The following is an 8,127-nucleotide window of genomic DNA, read 5'->3' on the forward strand; positions in this document are numbered from 1 at the left end:
AGATTAGCCTCAACCAGAGGCAGGGCCTTTTCAACACTGGCTCCGGCCTGGTGGAACGCTCTGTCTCATGAGACCAGGGCCCTGCAGGATCTGATTTCTTTCTGCAGGACCTGTAAGACGGAGTTGTTCCGCCTGCCCTTTGGCTTGGAATCAACTTGATCCCCTTCCCCTATTTCCTTTTTCCTTTCTCCTTCTGTGATGGAACTCCTATTTGGGGACTTCCCTGGCTTTTTTCTGGCCCACGTAGGACCAGTCTGGATAGTCGGCCTTGGTGAAGATTTGATGTTTTCATCCCCAAAATGTTTTTGATTTGAGTTCCTCCTGAAATGAGGCTGCATTTTAATGTTGCACTAAATCTTGTTTTCACGTTGTATTTTAATCAATTGTTTTTACCTGGTGTTAGCTGCCCTGAGCCAGGTCTTGGCTGGGGAGGGCAGTGTATAAATAAAATTTATTATTATTATTAAGATCGTGACACATTTTGGTCCCGTGTGCAGGAAAGCAAGTTTGGGCTGTCCCATGGAAGATGGAGCAAGCTGGTTTTCTCCTGCCCCGGAGGCTAGGACTCAAACCAATGGATCCAAGATGCAAGAAAGGAAATTCCAACTAAACATCAGGAAGAACTTTCTGACAGTAAGAGCTGTTTGACGGTGGAACTGACTCCCTTGGGAAAGTTGTGGACTCTCCTTCCTTGGAGGTTTTTAAGCAGAGGCCGTATGGCCATCTGTCATGGGTGCTTTAGTTGAGATTCCTGCATTGTAGGGTGTTGGACCAGATGACCCTCAGAGACCCTGCCAGCTCTATGATTCTATGATCAAATGCAAAAGAAAGAAGAAAAAAATTAACACGTCTCTAACCCCTGTCTAGGTCTCTAAACCTAGACAGCATCTTAAAAAGTAGAGACATCACCTTGCCAACAAAGGTCCGTATAGTTAAAGCTATGGTTTTCCCAGTAGTGATGTATGGAAGTGAGAGCTGGACCATAAAGAAGGCTGATCGCCGAAGAATTGATGCTTTTGAATTATGGTGCTGGAGGAGACTCTTGAGAGTCCCATGGACTGCAAGAAGATCAAACCTCTCCATTCGGAAGGAAATCAGCCCTGAGCGCTCACTGGAAGGACAGATCGTGAAGCTGAGGCTCCAATACTTTGTCCACCTCATGAGAGGAGAAGACTCCCTAGAAAAGACCCTGATGTTGGGAAAGATGGAGGGCACAAGGAGAAGGGGACGACAGAGGATGAGATGGCTGGACAATGTTCTCGAAGCTACCAGCATGAGTCTGACCAAACTGCGGGAGGCAGTGGAAGACAGAAGTGCCTGGCGTGCTCTGGTCCATGGGGTCACAAAGAGTCAGACACGACTAAACGACTAAACAACAACAAAACCCCACAGCTAATTCTCCCCTGGCCTCCTCGATGGCCCAAGTAGGACCAATTCAGCCAGCTAGCCCTGGGGATTATCTAATTGATTTTTGAATTTTATTGTTATTCATGTTTTTATCCTGTATTTTATGCTGCTTTTATAATTAAGTGTTTTAAAGTGTTTTAAATTTGTTGTTAGCCGCCCTGAACCCGGTTTTTGAACCAGGAAAGGCAGGGTATAAATAGAAAATTATTATTATTATTTATTATAAACCTGAGGCTTCTGTTGAGCCTGAGGCCCTGCCCAAATGGCCCTCCTTCTTCCCACTTCTTGTTGATTCAAAATGTGGTGGAGCCAATCACTGGGCGTAAGGTTGCCATCTTTGGTCAGGCAAAATACGGGACAGGTCAGGCAAAAGAAAGGACAGGCCGGAAGGTGGGGATTGGGGGGCACACACACACTCGCATGACACCAAATCCTCCCCCCACTTTGCGGAGGGGGAGTTCCCCACATATGACCTCCAGGGGGCGAGGGAGGGAGAGAACGCCACTCCTTCCCCCTTCTCTGTATTGTTGTTTTGGGCCGGCCAATCTCAAAAACAGGAAATATGGTGTCCTGTTTGAAGTCCAAATGGGACAGGGGACACTTTCGTCCAAAAAACGGGGCGATCACGTTTTTCTAGGGACGGGTGGCAACTTCTGCTGAGTGAGGACCCTGAAGTCCTGCCTTGATGGTAAAAAGGTAAAGGACCCCTGGATGGTTAAGTCCAGACAAAGGCGACTGGGGTTGCGGCGCTCATCTTGCTTTCAGGCCGAGGGAGCTGGTGTTTGTCCACAGACAGCTTTCCGGGTCATGTGGCCAGCAGGACTAAACTGCTTCTGGTGCAATAGGACACCGTGACGGAAACCAGAGCGCACGGAAACGCCGTTTACCTTCCTGTCGTGGTGGTATCTATTTATCCACTTGCACTGGTGTGCTTTCGAACTGCTAGGTTGGCAGGAGCTGGGACAGAGCAACGGGTGCTCACTCCGTCGCGGGGATTCGAACCGCCGACCTTCTGATCGGCAAGCCCAAGAGGCTCAGTGGTTTAGACCACAGCTCAACACCCATCCCACGTGGCCAGAGGCAGCAGCAGGAATGTCTGATCATGGAGGGGGCAGGAAAAAACCACCCTGCACAAACACATATATGCAAAAAAGCAGCTTTAGGAAGAATGCTACCTTGGGCTCGAAGGAACCCCCACAAGCCCTGTCTAACGAAACAGCTCTATCTCTTCCGTGGGAAGACAAACGGGGCTGAGGGAAAAGGAGTTGAGGCGCATAGATGTCAAGGGAGATGCATGCTTTGCTCTGGGCCTGAGTCACATTTTCGTGTGACAGCAACCACAAAGAACGTGAGGAGGCAATAAGGTGAGTTTGCAACTGAACGGGGGGGGGGGGGAGGAGGACACCAGCGGTTAAAAATAAAACGGTGTGACAATCCTGCACCTGCTCGTTCCATAAGAGGTAACGGGAAAGGGAGCAGACCTCAAGTTGGGCAGAGAGAGACAGAAGTTTCCTCCTCGTTTATGGCGGCCTTGTTGACACGCAGAGGGTTCTTGCCTCCAGCTAAGGTCTCGTCCATGCTGTCGTTTAATGAAGATAGAGAACTTCCTGTGACTTGCCTTTGCTCTATTGTCTGGGTTTTCTCATACCAAGGCTACTCTGAAAAGGGAGAGGCCTAGGTAGGAGGAAACCCAGACTGAAGGAGGGGAGAGTGTGGACAGCAGAATTAACGGAGGTACTGAAACCTTGCTCTCCACAAGGCTAGACACACACACACACACCACGTCTACGCAGGCTCAGGCTTTAGGCTTCAGACTTTCCAAAGCCCGAGTTCAGGGTCTAGCTCAGTCGGCGGAGCATGAGAGTCTTAGGGCTGTGGGTTCGAGTCCCGTGTTGGGCAAAAGATTTCTGCATTGCAGGGGGTTGGACTAGATGACCCTCGGGGTCCCTTGAAAGCATGGGAGCCAACTCCCAGGGGCTTCAGCCCCCACAGTAGAAGATTTGAGGGGGCTGGGCCCCCACAAAGTTGATGGGCATTCCCATTCAAATGGTGTGTGTGCACTGCCTCATACGATCGATTATGTGGGGCGAGGGCAACGATATTTTGTATTCAAATTGGCACCCTTGCTTCCAAGTCTACAATTCTATGATTCTGTAACCGGGCACGGGGCAAGCTGGGTTTTCGTCAGGGTCCTCAGGAGGTCTCCAAGGCCAAACCCAAGACCCGGAGATGAGGCAAGCAAGAAACCACATTACACACTCTGTTCTGCTACTACTGACGTCACTCACAGTCACATTTCTCAGCCCTCTCAAGGCCTTTTACAATGGATCCATTGGGTCATTAATGGCCCATGGCAAACAGGAAACACAGACTAAAGACGCAGAGAGAGCAAGAGAGGCCCGGGCTGAAATTTAATTTAAATGCTCTAATGGCTTTTCATGGGAGGGAGGGAGAGAGAAGTTGGCCACTGTGGATTAATCATCACAAGTTAGAAACAAAAGCTCAGCAAGAAGGAAGCCAATGGGAATGGGCTTTTTTCTGACAAATACTGGAAAGCCAAGGGCGTTGGACACGCACGATGCGCAGTACTGTATTTCTGGTACAGCACAGGGATGAACAGAAGGCAACAGAAGATACACACACACACTGCCATGCTTCACAGAGGAAATTAACTCCAGTGGCTGAGAGCCTGCGCAGGAAACGATGGCGGCAGATCTCGCTTCTGGAAATCGCTGGCGGGCTTAGCGCGACGTCAGAAAAAAGACTGGACTTGCATGTCGGGAAATGCAGGAGGAACAGGCAATGCAAGGCGAGCTTCGCTATGTTAGGATAAGGAGGCAGCAAACCTCTGTTGAAATAACCTGAGAACTGGAACCCCGTGTGCCATATACCCTTTCAGGGGCGGGGCCAGGGACAAAAGCAGGCAGGGCAAAAACAGGGGTGCACTGGGGTAACGTTTTGTAATATGGCACCCTGTGTGAGGCCAACAATTGGCACCCTTAAATAGATCTTCTCAATTTTGTGTCCCCTGCTCAGTGCCGGGCCGGGGGGGAGACACTTCCTGCACCGCCCTAAACGGTTGACTTTTGACCTTTGTGCAGGAAGACTGGCTGGTGAAGAAGACAGTGTGTCTCCCCCTCCTGCTGCAGCAAGCTCTCCTCCTGCTGGTCTCCCAGGACCAGGAGAGGACTGAAATGAGAGGATAAAAATCAGGCACACCGGCATAGTCTCAGATTGCTTGGGAAGGACCTGGGGAGGAGGAGACTTAGGCAGCTGAGGGAAGGTGGGCACCTTCAGTCTCCACAAGTGCCTCATAGGGGCAAGAACTGCCAAGAAGAGTTGCTGTGCTCAGTAGACCTAGCACTTCTGAGCAGACCTTGTTTCTCCTAATAGAGAGTTCACTTATCCCGTGTGATTTATTACTGACCCACTCCTGACACAAAAACACTCTGCTGCTGGTGGGGCGTATTTCGCTCCTGAAGCCCGAGGTTCTCTGTTCTTGATTTAGAATTGCCAAGACATGGGCGGCGCTGTGGGCCACATGACCCAGAAGCTGTCTGCGGACAAACGCCGGCTCCCTTGGCCTATAGAGTGAGATGAGCGCCACAACCCCAGAGTCATCTGCGACTGGACCTAATGGTCAGGGGCACCTTTACCTTTACCTTTTTCCTGGCAGGCACACCGGAAGTTGGCAGGAAAGTCCAACGCCACCCGCTAGACCCCTGGCCTTCAATTGGCAGGTCGCGGCCAATCCCAGGTGGGTCGCAGCAGGAGCATGACCACCATGCAGGTATAAGGCACAAGGTTCAGAAAAGGGGTTCCCAAATGCATGTTCAGGTTAAAAGTCTCCCCGCCTCTTCAAGTGCACTTGGGCATCCAGCAGGCAAGTCAATACTTCTTTTATCCAAGAACCCTTTCAACACTGGAGTGCGTAAGGCCTGCTTTAAATGATTTATAGAAAGCTCCACTCCGCACTAAATCGTGAGGCATTTAGCCAACAGGGAGAAAGCATCTTCTTTGTCTGCAGCTGCTGCAACAAGGCCTCTTCTGTGAGTCTGCAAATCCCGCAGGCCTGCCGCCACCGCAAGGCTTGTTCTGACTTGCAAAAATATCACTGTGTTTTCGTCAACAGCCTGCCAACCGCACAGCTCAGGTGCTCAGCATCTGGGGCTCAAAGGCCGTGCGCCATCAACAAGAGGCAAACTGGCAGACGTGCCGTAAGGGGGCAAATGGCAGGTGGTGCCTCTGGCAATGGGTGCAAGCGACGGATTTGAGCGCAGTCAGAAAACAAACAAACCTGTGAGGATGAGCAGGACCAGCAAGTGAGGACGTGTACACATTGCTGCACAGGAGGACAAAACAGGAAACAAAATCCCTTTCTTCTTCTTTGCCACGCAAACTGTATTCCTGACACAGATTCAACAAGGCCGTCTCCCTGCCGAACTGACCGGGAGACTCCGAGACCAGAGAGAAGAGATGGTGGAAGAAGATTGGAAGAAGTTTAAGGAATATTTGAAAAAATATGTTAATATTTAAATTTTAGAATAGCTTTGGAAGTGGATATAGGCGGTAGGGGTGGAAGTAGAAGTTAGTGTATTTTTTAAGTGATAAAATGTGAAGTTTTTTATGGTTAAAGTAAGTGGGGGGGAGGGGGAAAGATGGTTAGAAATTACCATGGTATGATATATGTAAACTGCTAAAGATGAAGAATAATGAAAAACAGATAGGTGGGACTTGGGGAAGCCCATTTAATAATGATTAGAAAAATATGGATATGACAAGAATTTGTTCGTATTGTTTGTCTTTTCTGTTTGTGTTTTTTATTTTTGTTATAAAATGAATAAAATGTTTTGAAAACAGACAAACAAACGAAAACAAGGCCGTCTTCCAAAGCCGGTGGGAATGCCAGAGGGATGCCTGCGAGGCCACTTTCATTGTTACCGGACACCTACAGTTCATTTTGGACGCAGCCATGTTGCAGGACCCCCTTGCAATGCCAGGAAGGCTTAGTGGAGCCTCCCTCTTCAAAGGCAGTCTACCTCTAAAAGCCAGGGTGCTGAGAGATGAAGGGGAAGGCCGGTTGCCTTTAAGCTCTGCATTTTGGGGCGGGTTAGGCTGTTAGAAACAGCATGTGATCCTAAGTCAGCCTCTCGCATCCCGGGGCCCATCAGACATTTCGGGTCACAATAACACCATCTGTCCAAACCAGCACAACAGCTGTTGTCCAAAACATCTAGAACAGCACCAGTTGGAGAAGGATAAAAAGGTAAAGGGACCCCTGACTATTAGGTCCAGTCGTGGCCGACTCTGGGGTTGCGGCGCTCATCTTGCTTTACTGGCCGAGGGAGCCGGCGTACAGCTTCTGGGTCATGTGGCCAGCATGACTAGGCCGCTTCTGGCGAACCACAGCAGCGCACGGAAACGCCGTTTACCTTCCCGCCGGAGCGGTACCTATTTATCTACTTGCACTTTGAGGTGCTTTTGAACTGCTAGGTTGGCAGGAGCAGGGACCGAGCAACGGGAGCTCACCCCCTCGCGGTGATTTGAACCGCTGACCTTCTGATCGGCAAGCCCTAGGCTCTGTGGTTTAACCCACAGCGCCACCCACGTCCTGGAGAAGGATGAAATAGATCAATTAACTGAACTATTTGTTCCTAGGGGCCTGAAAGTTCAGGTAAAAGTTAAAGGGGCCCCTGACAATTAAGTCCAGTCGTGGCCGACCCTGGGGTTGCGGCGCTCATCTTGCTTTATTGGCCGAGGGAGCCGGCGTACATATTCCGGGTCATGTGGCCAGCATGACTAAGCCACCTCTGGCGAACCAGAGCAGCGCATGGAAACGCCATTTACCTTCCCGCTGGAGTGGTACCTATTTATCTACTTGCACTGCATGCTTTCGAACTGCTAGGTTGGCAGAAGCAGGGACTAAGCAACAGGAGCTCACCCCGTCGCGGGGACTGGAACCACCAACCTTCCGATTGGCAAGCCCTAGGCTCTGTGGTGTAACCCACAGCGCCACCCGTGTCCGGAAGTTCAGGACACCCATGCTATTTTATACCAAAAGCTGCTTTCGTTCTAAGGGCAGGTGGGGCTGGGAAGATGGCCCTTCTAGGAGAAGGGAAACTCTGATCCTAACCCTCTGTTGCCTTGCAGGATATCTTGGGGAGCAGAAAAGACTCCGGAGTAAACCCTACACAATTCTGAAGTTGTCCCTAAGGCGGTTGGATGGTGCCTTGTACGCCTCCTTCCGTCAACTCCTCAGCCAAGCTGGTGCCCAACATCTTGCTCAGCTTTCCATTGGACCACATCAGAGAGGCCGAGAGGGGGGTCTTGTCAACTGAGCAGCCCCGGACCTCCATCCACACTGCCCAGGCTTGCGCCCCAGCGAGGTCACTTCAGTGCTGCTAACACGGCCGTTTGCCTTCACCCCCGGAAGCACACTCCATTGTCTCTCAAGATAGACAGCAACTCTGGTTCTGATGTGCTCACCAAAATACAGTGGTACCTCGGGTTAAGTACTTAATTCGTTCTGGAGATCCGTTCTTAACCTGAAACTGTTCTTAATCTGGAGCACCACTTTAGCTAATGGGGCCTCCTGCTGCTGCCGCACCGCCAGAGCACGATTTCTGTTCTCATCCTGAAGCAAAGTTCTTAACCCGAGGTACTATTTCTGGGTGAGCGGAGTCTGTAACCTGAAGCGTATGTAACCTGAAGCGTATGTAA

General features: G+C 50.4%; 1 long non-coding RNA gene across 1 annotated transcript in view; it reads right to left on the reverse strand.

Moving 5' to 3' along the window:
- Positions 1-8,088, reverse strand: part of LOC310769260 — a 38,197-nt gene extending 30,109 nt beyond the window's left edge. The window contains exon 1 of the long non-coding RNA XR_014551584.1: positions 7,902-8,088. This is a non-coding gene — a long non-coding RNA (uncharacterized lncRNA). The remainder of the gene's footprint in view (positions 1-7,901) is intronic.
- Between the last annotated feature and the right edge of the window lie 39 nt (positions 8,089-8,127).

The sequence above is a fragment of the Podarcis filfolensis genome (assembly GCF_964270895.1).
Source record: "Podarcis filfolensis genome assembly, chromosome: 8".
Taxonomy (NCBI): domain Eukaryota; kingdom Metazoa; phylum Chordata; class Lepidosauria; order Squamata; family Lacertidae; genus Podarcis; species Podarcis filfolensis.